This window comes from Alexandromys fortis, unplaced genomic scaffold (assembly GCF_014885135.2).
Source record: "Alexandromys fortis isolate MF-2015 unplaced genomic scaffold, M_Fortis_MF-2015_v1.1 scaffold_1, whole genome shotgun sequence".
Taxonomy (NCBI): domain Eukaryota; kingdom Metazoa; phylum Chordata; class Mammalia; order Rodentia; family Cricetidae; genus Alexandromys; species Alexandromys fortis.
The window spans coordinates 38586665-38603084 of record NW_026067927.1 but is presented as its reverse complement, the minus strand read 5'-3'; positions in this window follow the sequence as shown (position 1 = coordinate 38603084).

Here is a 16420-nt window from a genome sequence, read left to right as displayed (position 1 = left end):
TTAATTAAATCCTGCTTGGCCTATTAGCTCTAACTTCTTATTGGCTAGCTTTTACATTTTAATTGAACCCATTTCCATTATTTTATATTTTTCCACGTGGCTCGTGGCCTACCTGCAAGATTTAATATGTCTATCTCTGGCAGTGGCTCCATGGCATCTCCTTTCTCCCAGCATTCAGTTTAGTTTTCCCCACCTAGCTCTGTTCTACTTTACCACAGGCCCAAAACAGCTTCTTTATTAACCAATGGTATTCACAGCATACAGAGGGCAATCCCACACCAGTTTTCTCCAAACTTTTTGAATCTGTTCGGGAGATCAAAGAACATCCTTGTGACTTAGATATAGAATGTTCCCTGATGCTGGTGTATTGAAGGCTTGGTCCCAAGCTAATGTCACCATTGAAGGATTAATAGGCGGTTGGACTGTAGGACCTAGTTGGAAAAAGCAGGTCACCGGGGAAGTACCTCTCTGCGTCCTGGATACCAGGAGGTGAGCTACATTGCTCTGCCATCCTCTCTTTGTGTGGTGAATGTTCTGACCTCAGTTGGTAGCACTGTTTGGCCTTTGACACAGAACCTTTAGGAGGTGGAGCCTTGATGGAGGAAATGTGCCTCTGGAGGTGGTTTGAGAGCCACAGGGCTTTGACTGCTTCCGGTCAGTCTTTCTGCCTTCTGCTGGTGGATGGAACAGAAAGCAGCCTATGTCCCGCTTCTGCCAACAGTCATGTTTTCCACGCCCTGTGGAACCATAAACTTAACTCTTAAGTTGCTTCTGGTCATGGCATTTTAACAAAACAACAGGAAAGCGACTCACCTTCTTATTGACTGTCCACTTGCCGCAGGCCCACAGAGATGGGACCACAACCGTGAACTGAAATCTCCGAAACTGAAACCGTGGACCCAAATCAACCTCTTCTCCTTCAAGAGTTTCTGTCAACACAACGAAAAGTAGCTAACAGAGGAAGCAAGTCGACGAGGGGCTGTTCCTGTGGCTCCCAGCTGTGGGCAAAGCCTTTGAATTACTTCATGAGAAGAACCTGCAGATGTTAGCTAAAAATGTCAACTCACTGGAGGATCAGGAGACTCTGACAGGAACGCAGGCCACAGAGACAGCAGGCTCAGACAGTTTTCACACAGGGATGGGCCGCTCTTGGGTATTGAATTAGAGCCAGGAAGACTACATTCTAGCTAAAAACCCAAGACACGTGAGGCTAAGTTTAATTGTGACAGGATAATTAATCGAGAAAATTCAGTTCAGGCAGTAGCATGGATATTGCTGGGTACTCTTGGCCAGGTTTATAGTGAGAGAGTGGAAACAAAGAGCCAAGAGGAAAGATGTTAAAAGCTTAAGAGTTTAGCCAAAAAAGGGAATGCATTAAAATGGAAGCCAAAGAAGGTGTGGTTGCTAGCGAGATTAGAGCCTTCAGAAAGAAGCCAAGTATTTTGCATTGGATGGGAAAGAAGCTGTGAAAGTCTAAGGAGTTGGCTGGACCACACCACAGGCGCAAGAATGGAACAATGTAAACTCCTTTGAGAGACGGCTTTAAGAAAATGACTCTGGTCTCTGTTCTCACAGGTCTGCCTAGGGACATGTTTCTCTCCTATCAGCCAGGCACTCAGTGGACTCCAAGACAGGACCCAGGGCAACCTGGATACCACTTAGCTGCCGGCATCATCCACATGACGCAGGCATGCAGGATGCAGGAGTTGCGGGCTCATGGAGGCTTGAGAGATGAGGTGGTGTGTGGAGGGTTAGAGCCCTGAGGGGGTGAACTGAAGCGGAAGCTTCAGTGGAGACTCCAGGAAGTTAGAGATGCCAGGGTCTTGAAACACCTAAAAGCCACATGGAATAGCTGCAGGGAGAGAACAGTCCACAGAGAGCTCCAGGGCTGTAGCCTGCAAGGCTGTGGGGGCGGAGCTTACGCCTGTGGATTCCTACCTCGGTGCCACGTGTCCCAGATGCAGGGCACAGAACTGTAACATCTGTTTCACCCTGCTAGGCTTTGTTCTTGCTCTAGGCAGTCATTTCTCATCTCCCAGTTGTCTGCTTTGTAGAGGTGGCTCCTCAGCTGTTGCATTCTGGAGTATGCATTTTTTAAACTTTCATCAGGACATACAGGAGTTTGTCTTGAGCTGCAGAGGAGACTTTGATCTTGGACTCTTGAGAAATACTGACAGCATTGAGATTGTGGGGACCCTGCAGGTGGACGACTGTGGACCCTGCAGGTGGACGACTGTGGACACTGCAGGTGGACGACTGTGGACACTGCAGGTGGATGACTGTGGACACTGCAGGTGGACGACTGTGGACACTGCAGGTGGACGACTGTGAGGACAATGCAGGTGGACGACTGTGGAACCTGCAGGTGGACGACTGTGGGACACTGCAGGTGGACGACTGGGACACTGCAGGTGGACGACTGGGACACTGCAGGTGGACGACTGTGGGACACTGCAGGTGGACAACTGGGACACTGCAGGTGGACGATTGTGGGACACTGCAGGTGGACGACTGTGGACACTGCAGGTGGACGACTGTGGACACTGCAGGTGGACGACTGTGAGGACAATGCAGGTGGACGACTGGGACACTGCAGGTGGACAACTGGGACACTGCAGGTGGACGACTGTGGACACTGCAGGTGGACGACTGGGACACTGCAGGTGGACGATTGTGGGACACTGCAGGTGGATGACTGTGGACACTGCAGGTGGATGACTGTGGACACTGCAGGTGGACGACTGGGACACTGCAGGTGGACGACTGGGACACTGCAGGTGGACGACTGGGACACTGCAGGTGGACGACTGTGGGACACTGCAGGTGGACGACTGTGGGACACTTTCAGTTAGACTGGGTACATTTTGCATTATGAGATATTATGAGCTTTTGACACCAGGGAAGAGAATGAGGTTTGAATATGAAATTTCCCTTGTGAATTTCCTCATGTGTTCAAGGATGATTATCTACCTAGTAATATGATTGAGAGGTGACTAGATCACAGGAGCCAATGTTGGGGGAACTTCATCACTTGAGGGCATCCCCTTGAAAGTTCTACCTTGTCCTCCCTCCTTCCTCCCCTCCCTTCCTCCTTCCTCTTCTCTCTCCCTCCTTCCCTCCCATCCCTATGTCCTTCCCTCTTTGCTGGATGTCAGGAGGTGAACGGCTTTTCTCCACCATAACATCCTGCTAGGCCACAGCCTACAGTGATGGCTACGAAACCCCAGCTCAGACCTTTGCAGCCTAGACGTCTGCCTCCTGCCCTCCTTGACTGTGTACGTGTCGGACAACAGTGCTGAGAGCGGCTGTTGTTGGGCTCAGTGCTCTCACAGGTTAGCTTGCATTGGCCAGAGGAGCACACGTTCACTTCATTAAATCTTCAGCAGTGACCATGACTTGTGAGGTTAGAGGGTCCCCAAGTCATAACTGCTGGCTGCAAGGAAATGGTTGAACTTAGAGGCTCAGTCTGTTTCCAGTTACATTTATGAAAAAGGAGGAAGGAGAGCAAGGGATAGTCTGTAGTCTGTGCATCCCTTTAGACTGCCCTAAAATTGTCTCTTAATTTTGGGCTAAGCCTGTCACACCCCAGCAAGGATGACGCATGACACACCGGAGCTCTTCTCACTGCAGTTTATTCCAGGACTTTATTCACTTTCTCTCTCTCTCTCTCTCTCTCTCTCTCTCTCTCTCTCTCTCTCTCTCTCTCTCCTCTTTCCTTCTTCTCTCTCTCCGGGCAAACCATCTCAGCCCTTAAGTAGGCATGGGTTGCCAATCCCAGATTGCCAGGTGGGCACTACCCATAGGCCCACGCATATGCAGGCAGCTGATAATCATTGCGTGATCATAGCATAAGTCAGGCCTTAGCCGTCTCAGGAGTTGATTATACATCTCCATCAGGTGTGGTTCCATGCAGCTCGCTACAGCTAAGAGTTTCTAAAACTTTGTGACCATTGGAAGCACTGGAGAGCCTTTTGTGCCTGGCTGCCCTGGTCTCCATGTCATCATCAGACACATTTGTGTACATCGTGGTCTCCATTAGTCAAAGTGGATCCCACTCTCTGAGAAAAGATATCTTTCCTTCAGAGAGCTCCCCAGGAGGGGCATAGGCCTGTGAGTCCTTGGAAAATCTCTCCCACTGTTGAGTAAGTGGAGCCTGGGTTAATTAACTTCTGGGGGCAGCATTGCAAAGAAAGTGCCTCAATGACACAAAGGTGACCGTGATGTCCTGAAGAACAGCAAACAAACAAAAACAAAACCTATGGAGCGTGGCCTCGGTGAGAGCTTGGGTGTCCTTCATGTGGCCTAGGTGAGAGCTTGGGTGTCCTTTGGGTTAGATCTGAGTTGAATCTCTTGCCTTTTCAGCACTTAGCCAGTGGGAAAGCCACCAGATCACCCTGAGTGTGACTTCTCACATCTGTGAAATGGCAAGGGTCTGCTTTGGCTGAATGGATTTAATTACACCCGTAGGAGGCTGGGTGGGAAACAACAGCTTGGTCGGTGGCAGCCCTTCCTCTCCATTTCATTTATTCCACTCACTATTTTAGAATTTTCCCTATCCTTCTGTAGAAGATTTAGTGCAGAGGGTCCCCAAGATCACTTCCCATTATCTTCTGAAATGATGAAATCCAATCCAGGAGGGTCCCAACGACTAGTCAAGCTGAGCCAGCTTCCGGACTCTGGTCTGCCCCAACCCCCTCAGACCCTCGCTGATGTGGGCTCTGCTAGCAGGTCCATTTAGACTTAGCAGAGTGACTGGTGCCAGGCTCGTCTGTGGTTCTGTTGACAGTTGTATGGCCTATGGTGTCGTTTATAGCTTTGGGAACAACCTTCAGGTGTAATTGCAAACACTCTGCCCACCCAAACACAGACTCCCTCTTCCTAAGAATAAAGTGTTTATGTGGTTTCGTCTGACATGAAATCAGCCGGCGTCCCTGAAACATCCAACATTTTTAAAGGCACTGTACGTCAAGTCCTTGTCAAGATTCTGGTGTTGATTTTGAGTCTTTTGCAAAAATGTATTATAGGACTGATAGATGCCTTCTCCCACCTCACATGATCACATGTACTCACATGATCACATGTACTCACATGATCACATGTACTCACACGCCCTCGAGGCCCCCACCACACATGATCACATGTACTCACACATCCTTGAGGCCCTCACACCACACATGATCACATGTACTCACATGATCACATGTACTCACACGTCCTTGAGCCCCCCACACCACACACGATCACATGTACTCACACATCCTCGAGGCCCCGACATGCACACATGTACCATCATGATCATTAGTGTTGATGTTTCTGTCCTTTGTCATAAGTTGGACTTTCTGCAGTTTTTAGTTCTATCAGAAGTGAAGCTTCTTTTCCCTGGTGCTGAAACGGCTTGATTTTTCTATTCCTGGAGGAGACACAGAAACTGCCCTGGGGTTAGAGAGGACTAAGGACTGCCTGCTAGCTGCTGCCCTTAAGTCGGGAGCATCCATGCACTCAGCTCTCTGATCACACGCTGGTTGAACCTGGAGAGGCACAAACAGAGTGCGCTCACCTTAGATGGACCAGTGATAGACATTGCAGGCTCCATCTGTTGGAGTGATCTTAGCCATTCTTAGTGTTGAATGTAGAAAGGTAGGATTTTCCCCAAGCATGTCTTACATGTGTCCTTTGTGCACAGAGGATCACCAATGACCAAGACTCATCTGAGCCCAGGACTTGTTGAGTGAGCAGAGTAAGGTGGAGATGTGAGGTTGGTGGGGGGAGTTTGGGGGCAGGAGGCTGGTCTGAAACTGGTTCTCCCTTGTTCAAATTCGATGGCCATGCATGAGCCAGCCTTTGCATGCCATGCAACTAGTGCTAGCGGTGCCAGCTGAGGATGCCGTGCAGCACTGAGGACTCCACAGACATGCACCTCCTGAAAGTGCCATAGTCAGCAGGAAGACCTGCAGCTGGAGGACTTCCTGTCCCATGCTCTTAGCCCAAGAAAGGCACATGAAAGGGCAAGGACTGTGTTAGGAGCCAAAGAATGGTAAAGACACGTCATTTCTCATCCCTCATCCTCACCCCAACATCTTGAGGGTCACTGCCCTAAAGAAGGTGGACTCAGAGCTGCACCCCTCCCTGGACACATTCAGGGGCTCTCTTGGCAAGACTAGAGAAGGGAAGATGAGGGTTGAGTTGGATTAGAGTTCAATCTGTCACACAAGCACAAAGTATCATCAGAAGAAGGAGGAGAGAGTTGATCCAATAGGACTGAAAACCATCGTACAAAAACTGTCTCATGCTGCCACCCTAGGGTCGGACACTGCCCAAGTAGGTGGGCATAGGACTTGTGGGTTCTGGGAAGGTGTGAGATTTGGTAGTCAGATGCATGCAAGCATATCGGTCAATATAGAATAAGATAAGGAGGAAGGTTAGCTCCTAGACTGTGTGAGGATGCAGAGAGGTGAGGGCTGCTCACCACCCTTCCAACCTTGGCTCCTCAAGTGAGCAGCCCACGAGTTGTCTTCAGTTAAGCTGCCTCCTGTTGGGTGTTATGGAAACAATAAAATGCTGCATTTTCCCTGAGGGGTGTGGCAGCAGAAACGCTGCAGGTCCCCAAGTGGTGGCAGTGGGCAGCGGGTCCTGAGACCATGGCGGGCCATAAAGGCAGCTGGGTGCTGGGTGAGAGACCTGAGAGACTTCGGCTGGGCAGCCAGTCTCACAAGAAGCCGCAGCCATGGTGGATGAGAGACAGATAGATCCCAGGCAGGGAGCTGCATGGCAGGTGAGAGACCGAGATGGATAGGCACGCCATGCAGAGGGAGTTGGATATTTATTTAGTGGGTTATGGAAGGGAAGGGGAGAGAGAGGGAGAAGGTGGATAAGGAAAGAAACAGAGAGAGGGGAGAGAGAGAGAGAGAGAGAGAGAGAGAGAGAGAGAGAGAGAGAGGAGACATGGCAGCAGGTACCTCTGCCTGTAAGAGAGAGACAGAAAGCTGAACTAACTGGTTCTGACCAAGACAGAGGAAGAGCAGAATGCAACAGGCAGAACCCTTGGGTTTACTGTGTCTGCTCTAAGTAAAGAGCCTGGTATTGCTGCTCCCATCTGGTCTCGATATCTCTCCTGTGGTCACATGCTGTCCATTTTGAAACTTTGTTGCATAAAGAATGCAGACTCAAGCATTATGTTGTAGCAATACCAAACTACCTAACACAGATGTACCCAAGTCCTGTGGCTGAGTCTCAACGTCACCTGTTCAGGCTCCATACCCATGGCCTTTCTAGTTTCAAAAATCCATGGCAGCTACTGTCAACAAGACAAAATGGCAGCCTACAGAATGGGAAAAGATCCTCACTAACCCCACATCGGTCAGAGGACTGATGTCCCAAATGTGCAGAGAGCTCAAGAAGCTTGACATCATGCCACACTTGATGAGAACCATCCCTGAAGCAGTTGCCCTGGGCAGTGGGTAGGGAATCACGTGTGGGGAGGGGGGGCGTTGATTTCCTTTCCTGGTCCACAGAGAACCTAAGGATGTCCTGGGCTAGGGGGGAGCCTGACTTGCTGGAATCATGACCAGATGCACAGAGGGAATTGGATGCCACTGTTCATTGTCACTACTGAAATAAACAGTGCATGCATGCTCATCAGGAATGGTGTTGACATCACCAGATGAGGGTGTACTCGCCGGCAGCACAGCCACACTCAGATCTCCAAGGATTCTCTGTGGCTACTGGCTAATGTCTGGTTGCCATTACTGCCTGCCAGTCCCGCCTGCCTCGATTCTGTGGCCCGGGCAGAGGGAGGGGCTCTAACCCAAGGCATGTCTTATCCGTAGCATCTTGGTTGTTATGATACAGTTTATTTTTCTTCAAAAGAGGAAGCAAACTGTGTGTGCCCAGATGCTGGCAGCTCAGAGCATTCCATTTGTTTGTGGCAGACCGGATGGCACAGTTTCAATCAAAGGATGAAATGTAGGCTTCCATGTCTGAGTGAGAGAACACGGCAGCCCTGTGCTTTAGTTTCCGGGAAGCCTGGGGCTGCACAGCTGGTTAACTCCTCGGTTCCTAGAAAGTGGCCTTGTGGGTTTGTCCGGTTGGTCCTGGTTCCCAAAGAAAGGGAAGCATAGCTCCAGGTGTCCTCATCACCCGCAGCAGCTGCCTTCATTGATCTGTGCTGGGGGAAAGAGCGTATCTTTTCAGGCACCACACGGGAATGGCCTTTTAAAAGCAAGAAACAGTTGCAACGTACTTCTAGGGAATGTGGCAATGGCTCAATCAGTAAAGTGTCTGCCATAGGAATGTGAGGACCTGAGTTTGACCCAGCACCCACATCGACATGGTTACGTGGTGACGTGCCCTTGTAATCCCAGTGCTGGGCTGGGGAGGCAGAGGTGGGCAGTGCCTCTGAGGTCAGGTTCTAGGCAGCCTAGGTACCTCCTGTCCACGTCCTTTCCAGCACGCGTCACAATATTCTTCGTCTCACTTCTCTTGTTTCTTTTTCTGTCTTAGCCACTGTGTCTGCGTGAGATATTATCTCAAAGCAGTTTTAGTTTGCATTATCCTGATGGATTAGGATGGTGAACATTTTTTACAAATACTTACTGCCCATGTGAATTTCTTCCTTGACTATTTAGTTCACTAGCCCACTTATTAATTGGATGATTTGGGGAGGGGTATTTAATTTTTGGATTTCTTTTTAGAGCCTAAATATTAATTCTGTGTCAGGTATATAGTTGGCAAAACTTTCCCTACTCTGCAGGCTCATTGACTTTCCATTGCTGTCGTACCACTGAGATGAAAGCCACTGAGGAGGGAAGGGATTATTTGGCCTTGCAGCTTACAGTCCATTGCGAGGGAAATCAGGCCAGTGGGAACTCCAGGGAAGAACCTGGTAGCCACAACTGAAGCATAGACCACAGAGAAATCCTGCTCCTTAGCTTGCTCCTGGCTTGCTCAGCCTACTTTATACACAACCCAGGACCACCTGCCTAGGGGTGACACCACCCACAATGGGCTGGGCCCTCCCACAGACATGCCTGTAGGCCAATCTGATGGAGGCATTTTCTCAGTCCAGGCTCCTTCTTGCCAGATGACTCTGGCTTGTGTTACACTGATAAAAACAATCATCACACTGCCTGTTTCCTCTGGCTGCTGTCTCCTTTGTTCTGAAGATTTTTAATTCTGTGCAGTCCTATCTGTCAGTTCTTGGGGAGTCGTTTCCAGAAAGCCCTTGCTCGCATGTTTTGAAGGACATCCCTGTGTTTTCCTTTGGCAGTTTCACTGATGGGGGTTACATTGAACCCGAGTATCACGTTCACAATTCTGCTTCCCCAATCTGCCTTCCTATGCTTTTGACTGCCTGGTTAGATTTATTCTTACTCTTTTAAAACCCACTTGAATGGGATTGCTTTCCTGGCTTCTGTGCTATAAGTTCATTATACTTTGAAAAGCTACTGATTTGGGTGTTGATTTTTGAATCCCGCTACTTTTATAAAAGCCAGACTCTTCACTCTTGTGTCAATGCAGAGCCCTAAAAGCGACAAGGAAGTCAGCAAGATCAGGAGATGACTCAGAAACGTGAAAAGTTTATTGGAAGGGCAGAGGTGGGAAGACCCAAGAACTGTCGGGGAGACAGATCATGGTGACCAAATCGGGGACTCGAGTGCGTGGGTGCAGATGACAGGTGGGTAATGGTGATGGCGTCAAGTCAGATGGCTGTGTTTGGACTGTCGGGGAAGACGGGGATGGGAATGGCTTGTGGCTGAGCTGCAGGTCTGAGCTGAACCGTGGGAATGGTGACAGGAACACAGATCCCTGGGAAGCAGTGCGAGCTGGACCATCCGTTCCCACAGCCCCTCCAGCTCCTCCTCTCAGTCTTGACGTCTTCCCCATGTGAGGCTGTGCTGCATGTGTGTGGCCATGTGTGCCTGGCCGACTCGAGTCTGTGGGAGACACATGTAATGGACAGAGGGATAGGTTGGATGCTCAGACTTGGAAGGAAGCGATCAAGGTGTCGGCTCTGATGAGAAGGGAGGAAATTGTATCCATCACTTCAGATTCTCCTACCTTGCCCCCACCCAGCCCATGGAGATTTTGGAGCAGTAAAGAATAAGAAGTTTCATCAGGCAGGACCCAGTGTGCAGGGGTATACGTGCCTTGCAGATGGGTCAAAGCTGACGGGATTTGTATACACCAAACCTCTTCATTACATGGAGTATGTCAGGCAATGTTGCACTGTGGTTCCCTTTTTAGCTTTCTAAGGCTAAGGGACGGAGTCACACATGAAAGGGTTTTGAGACAGGGCGGGCACTGATGAGAACTGGAGGGAAAGTCAGCTCCCGGTGGAGAGACCAGTCGAGCAGCACGCTTCTTTTCCCTCTGTGAATTAAGCTGCGTTGGAACTAAAGAGTACATTGCCAGCAAAGGGGATGCGGCAAAGGGGATGCAGTAGAGAGGATGCTGAAGGCCCTGACAAGGGGCCGGGATGCTGCTGAGCCGCCGACATGCACATCTCAGCAACCATGCACAGAGCTGCTGTGTGGCGGGGCTGGGCAGCCCCTCTAACCCGCGGAATCCAATGACGGAGGGGACACAGAGAGTGTTCCATCCGCTGCAGAGCAAGCTGTGCACAGGAGACTGGCACCAGATAAAGGCACTGGGGTGTCAGAAAAGATGTGGAGAGGTCAGCAGGCTAAGAACAAACAGGGCAAAGTGAAGTATTTATGCGGTTTCACAGCAGAGAAACAAAAGCCAGCCCAGCGCCTTGTGGGACTGGTTTAGACCAGTGCCTGGTGATTTTTCTGCATCTCTGCATCTCCGAGGGAGGGATGGTTGGCAGCTAAACAGCAAAGAGTGTGTTTCTAATTTTCACATTGGACCTTTGATCTGCTCTAATTATTTGTTTCCTCTGTAAACACAAACTTGACTCATTGGTCCTGGGCTTGTGTAGCTGCTCTGCTTGGGCTGCCAGCGCTTCCCAGGCTTCTACACAGTATGCAAACACAGAGCTCCTACCGCGTGCTACAGACAGACAGGATTGCCGACTGAGGTTGCCTTGCTGCTGAGTCCCTGTCTTTCCTTTCAGGAAACGCTGGAAAGAGATGGAAGAGACCATTACGCACACTCTCAAGCAGAACTTGGGCACACAAGAGGGAGCACCCACACAAGAGGGAGCACCCACAGGTGGTAGAGTGGAGACATATCTCCTAAGGCCTTGGGGTCACTCTGGTGGGGTTTATGGACTCAGCCCATACCCAAACCTTGTGCATCTGAAATGTAAAACCTCCAGCAACCCGAGATAAAGGCAGTGTGGGCCACTCCTATAACCTGAGAAAGATTTTGGATATATTCTTGTGAATTCTACTTTTTAAAGTAAATTAGAACTTTTGGTCTTAGGATAGAATGGAGGGTTTCACATGAGTCTGGCTTGTGATCTTGCAATTCATGAGCAACCCTAGGCCAGGCTGGATTTGAGAATTAAAAGTATTTTATTGAGTTATATTTTGCATGTTATATATTCACCCGCTTCAAGTACACAGTCCAATGATTTAAAAAAGCATTTATTAGCTTTTATGTTAATAGATGTTTGACAGCCATATACGTGTGTGCACCACGTTTGTGCAGTGCACATGGAGTCCAGAAGAGGCGTTAGATCCCTTGGAACTGGAGTTATAGATGATTGTGATCCATCATGTAGGTGCTGGGAACTGAACCCAGGTCCTCTGGAAGAGCAGCCAGCATCTTATCCCCTCTGTGCTTTCTACAGCTCCTTTGAGTTTTTGGAAAGGAGATCTACAGCGTATGCAGCCACGTCAGTTCTGGCCATTTTTGTCTCTTCTGTGTCTCACACATACTCACTGTGAAGCCTGTCCCTGTTTCCTACGCCCCAGCGACCACTGCTCTACACCGTCCCCATCCATCTACCTCTTCTGAACAGTGATATAATGGGACCACATAACATTCTCCTGTTTCGTTTAGCAAACATTTTAGAGGCCGCGTGAATCTCCTCTTGTGGAATGATACTCTGTTGGGGCGGGGGGGGGGGATGAATAGAGCATCCTGGATGCAGAGTTGCTGGTTGACGGAGGTTCGAGGCAGCTCCAGTCATATCTTTGTATGGGGAAAGACTTATCATTTCAAATAAACAGGTTTGCCTTGATTCTCAGTTATCCAGAATGTTCTATCAGGCCAAGAAAAGGGTCTTATGTGCTGAGTAGTTGGTGCCGTAGTAAGTTCAAGAGGAAAGAAGACAGAGCCTTATCTCCAGAAAAACTCACTTGAGCCCTGGGTAGGGTATGACCATGACCCTGGGTAGAGTATGACCATGACTCTGTGTAGGGTATGACCCTGGGTAGAGTATGACCTGGGTAGAGTATGACCTGGGTAGACCATGACCCTGGGTAGAATATGACCATGACCCTGGGTAGAGTATGACCATGACCCTGGGTAGAGTTTGACTGGCAAGATGTTGACTGGCAAGGACCTCCTGAATGTCAGGTGCTGGACTCCAATCAGTCTAGCTCTGTGTAAACCAGGTTTCACTGTAGCACACCAGTGTAAAGGCGGAACTTGTTCTCTTACATAATGAGATGCCCGAGTACTGGGGCTATATTCAAAATAGATCACCTGTTTCAGGTTTCTTCCTGACTTGGGTGTTATTTCATAGGTTTTGTACAGTGGGGTAAATCGGCTGTTACTTTCTGTAGAAATGCAGAATGCCACTGTCACGGCAGCCTGAGGAGGGAAAACCAAGGGTATGGGTGACTGCATAGAGAATATGTATGTTTTGCATAAAGTCACAATAACCATGGTATAGCTATAGCCACAGAGCTCAATACCTCAATCTAGCTACCCACTGTTGGATGAAGGGATAAAGAATGTCTGGTACATGTGCAAAACGCAATTAAAGTTAAGCCATAAGCAACATTTTAAAAAATGTTTGATCAAAATTACCTTGCATGGGTGGACAATGTGGCTCCCAGAAAATATGGGTTATTAAATGAAAATTGAAGCACAAGGCGTAGGTCTCCTTGCTGTGAGTTATGTGTCAGGAGGATCTCAGAGGCACCCAAAAGAACACAAGGCATCACCACTGTCCTTGCCCTACCATAAATATATGGTAAGACCCTATTGCTGAAGAACCAGACACTTTGCATGCAAGTGAGGAAGTCTAGCAGCAGGAACAGCCCAGAGCATTCTTCTCCAGTTGCAAACAGGAAGCAGAGAAAGTGGACTGGGGGTGGTGGGGTGGTTTAGCTTCACAGTCTGTCAGCCCCCAGCAGCACACCACCCACTGGGGAGCAAGAACTAAAATGCCCAAGAGTAAGGGGCATCTCATTCCAACCACCCTGGCTGCTGAGTTATCAGGGGTTTTGTTGTTGTTTGTTTTTTAAAAAAAAGTAAATGGAGGTTTCACTGTGTTCCTCTCATTGTCCTAGAACCCCTGGGCTCAAGCAAAACTTTTCTTTCAGCCTGTGAAGCTAGAAAGGCAGGCCTTCAGGGAAAGCTTACTAACCGCTCTCCAGGGTCCTGCCCCTGACACTGCCCCCACAGCCAGCTTCAGCTTGAACCTCAGAGGGCCGAGCCCATGCTCAGACCACAGCAGCTGTGAGTTCTCATTCCTCCTTCAGTGACTGTCCTTTGGACCCGCTGGCAAAAAGGTGACCCGGGTTACCTTTCCATTCTTAATTCATTTTTAACATCACCAGAGAATACAATCTCGCTCCAGACAGTGGCTAAGCTAGCAGCCCCCCCGAGCAGCGATGCTGGGACTGGACTCTGGTTTCATAAGTTCTTTCAAGTGCTCTCTCTTACAGAATCCCCAAATGGACCTCTGTTCCTTTTTTTACTAATTCAAAGTGACTCTTCTGAGCTTTCCATAAAGGTAGCTTCTACATAACGAGTCCTTGTGGCCCCGTGCCCTCAGAGCTGCTCTGCCGGCCACAGCCGCGGCAGAGGTACCTTTAGGGGTCATGTAGACGGGAGAGCCACCTGTGCTACCCAGCACGGCTTCCACCCCACTAAGCCAGAATTCCCTTCACGTTGAAGTTCGGCTTATTGTTAGCCCCGACAAAGCTGCTTTGAAGCATTCTGTGTTCTGGTTGCAGACCTGCCGGGGCTTAGCTGTGTGAGAAGAGCAACCTCTGCGAGACTTTGGCTGGCTGGCACAGACCTCGTTCTCTGCGGGCTCCATCTCCCACTCCACAGCCTTCCAGTTCCCCCACGATAGGCGGGTCAGCCCAGGCGGCTGGCCCACTGGTTTGAAAGGTTCACATATTTGCACTCTGCACTTCCTGTCCGTGGGATCCACAGTGGAGCCTTAGCTTCAGCTGTCCACATTGTGTCTCTGGCCTTTCTCAGAGGACCCATGGCCCCGCCCACCCCAATGGTCTTCCAGCACCGCTTCCTAAGAACAGCTCCTTCAGTTGTTCCGGAGCAAGTAGCTCTCTCTCCCTTCTGGGAAGTTTCTCAAGGTCAGGGTTGTTGAGAGTTTTCTCTCTGCCGTTGTGGTCCTTGAGAGCTGCTCTACAGTGATGGCCAGGGGCGCAGCTGGTTAGATGACAAGGTCTCATAGGGCGAGTGTGAAGTTACGGAGGGACGAGGGACGCATTAGCAGTTTGGTCTGAGACATTTACCAAAACTTGTCTGGAGGCAGAGCTTACAGTTTTCTCTACCTAGAGCTTTCCTTTCCTTTCCTTTCCTTTCCTTTCCTTTCCTTTCCTTTCCTTTCCTTTCCTTTCCTTTCCTTTCCTTTCCTTTCCTTTCCTTTCCTCTCCTCTCCTCTCCTCTCCTCCCCTCCCCTCCCCTCCCCTCCCCTCCCCTCCCCTCTCCTCTCCTCTCCTTTCCTTTCCTTTTCTCCTTGACAAAACCATAAGTTCAAAACCAGACATGCTGGGTGTACCTAGCTGCTCTCCCAGCATGACATGAGAGTAACTTATTCACTCTTTTTTGTAGGACCTAGATTTTTCCTATAAAACCTCCTGCCTTCCCGTGCAATCGCTCGCTCTCCTCCAGAGTGCTCTGTAGTTGGTCTGTGGAATGACCTGCAGCTTCAGTTAGGATGTCTTCTGTTGATATTTCCCTGCCCTACTGTTGTCCTGTGCCCTTCTTGATCACCCCTGCTTTCCAATCTGTAGCAAACCTTGGCCTTTCTTCTCCATACTTTTGCTTTTTTTTTAAGCACTAGATAGTTGGAATTACCCATGGTAGCTGCTTTAACCTGGCTTCTTCCTCTGAGTGGCTTGTACTCAACCTTCTGCTGTGTCTTACAAGGGCTCCGTGGCTCGTCTCTTTCCATCATTCCGTCATCTGGATGTTCTAGTCTAATCTGCTCACCAGAAACTTTTGCTTGACAAGAACAGACAAGGGCAACTTTCAGTCATCTGCATAGCTTCTTAAGAAATGAAACTTAGGCGGTTGCTAAAGAGACAGAGATGCTGGACCGACCTGGGCTGGATGGTGCCCGTGGGTGGCAGCCATGATGCTGTTGGAGCAGGCCATGTGTAGCTGCTGTTTTTACACCTGACATGGGAGCCTTACCCTTGGCAGACACTGTAGAGGTGAGCAAGGCGGGCTAGATCCCTGAGCAGAGGCCCACGGGCATACTGAAGTCTCTCTGCTCTCCCAGTCCGCCCTTTTCAGACCTGCATCATGAAGCGAACACAGCATCTGGCCCCTGATGACGTGGAACAGCGGAGGAAAATGGAGCTGTTGTTGGCCTGGCTGTTGTCTCAGGCATGGAGGGAGCAGTTAAGAGGCGGTACTGTGTAGCACAGCTGCCACCTTGCCTCTGCTCCCACATTCCCGTAAGCGTCTTCTTGAACCCCTGATGAGAACACAGTTTGAGAGTCCTAGGGTATAGGGTTCTCCCCATTCACAAAAGTTTATTACAAAGCTGGTAGGACTTTGTTTCTTAGATCCTTGTGGCCACAAGCCTTAGATTACAATGTCTCAGGGAAGGAAGGTCCGTGTCCCTGTGGGTCATTAAATAGGTAGACACTCTGTGTGTCCCTGTCCCCTCCCTCGTTTTCAGTGACTCAGGACCAGTGTGTATCCCTGGCACATGACCTCAAGCTCCTGGGGCTCGGGGTCTCTGATCTAAGCATTTCTCCACGCTGTGCAGCCCCGACTCCCTGTATGAATGGAGACTCCAGTGTGAGATGGAGGTGGGGGAACAAACGGTGGTGATAGCTACGAGGAGTAGGCATTATGACGGAATTGAGTAAGACTTAAGAAAGATACATATTTAAAGATAGATAGTAACTTACAGGAAGATGTATGGTAACACATGCAAAGATACACATATGCATACACATATCTACAATCCCTTGCATATATATAAATGTCTATATATTTTTGTATATGCAATTCTTTTTATATAATGCCTATGTAATATATATATATATATATATATATATATATATATATAATT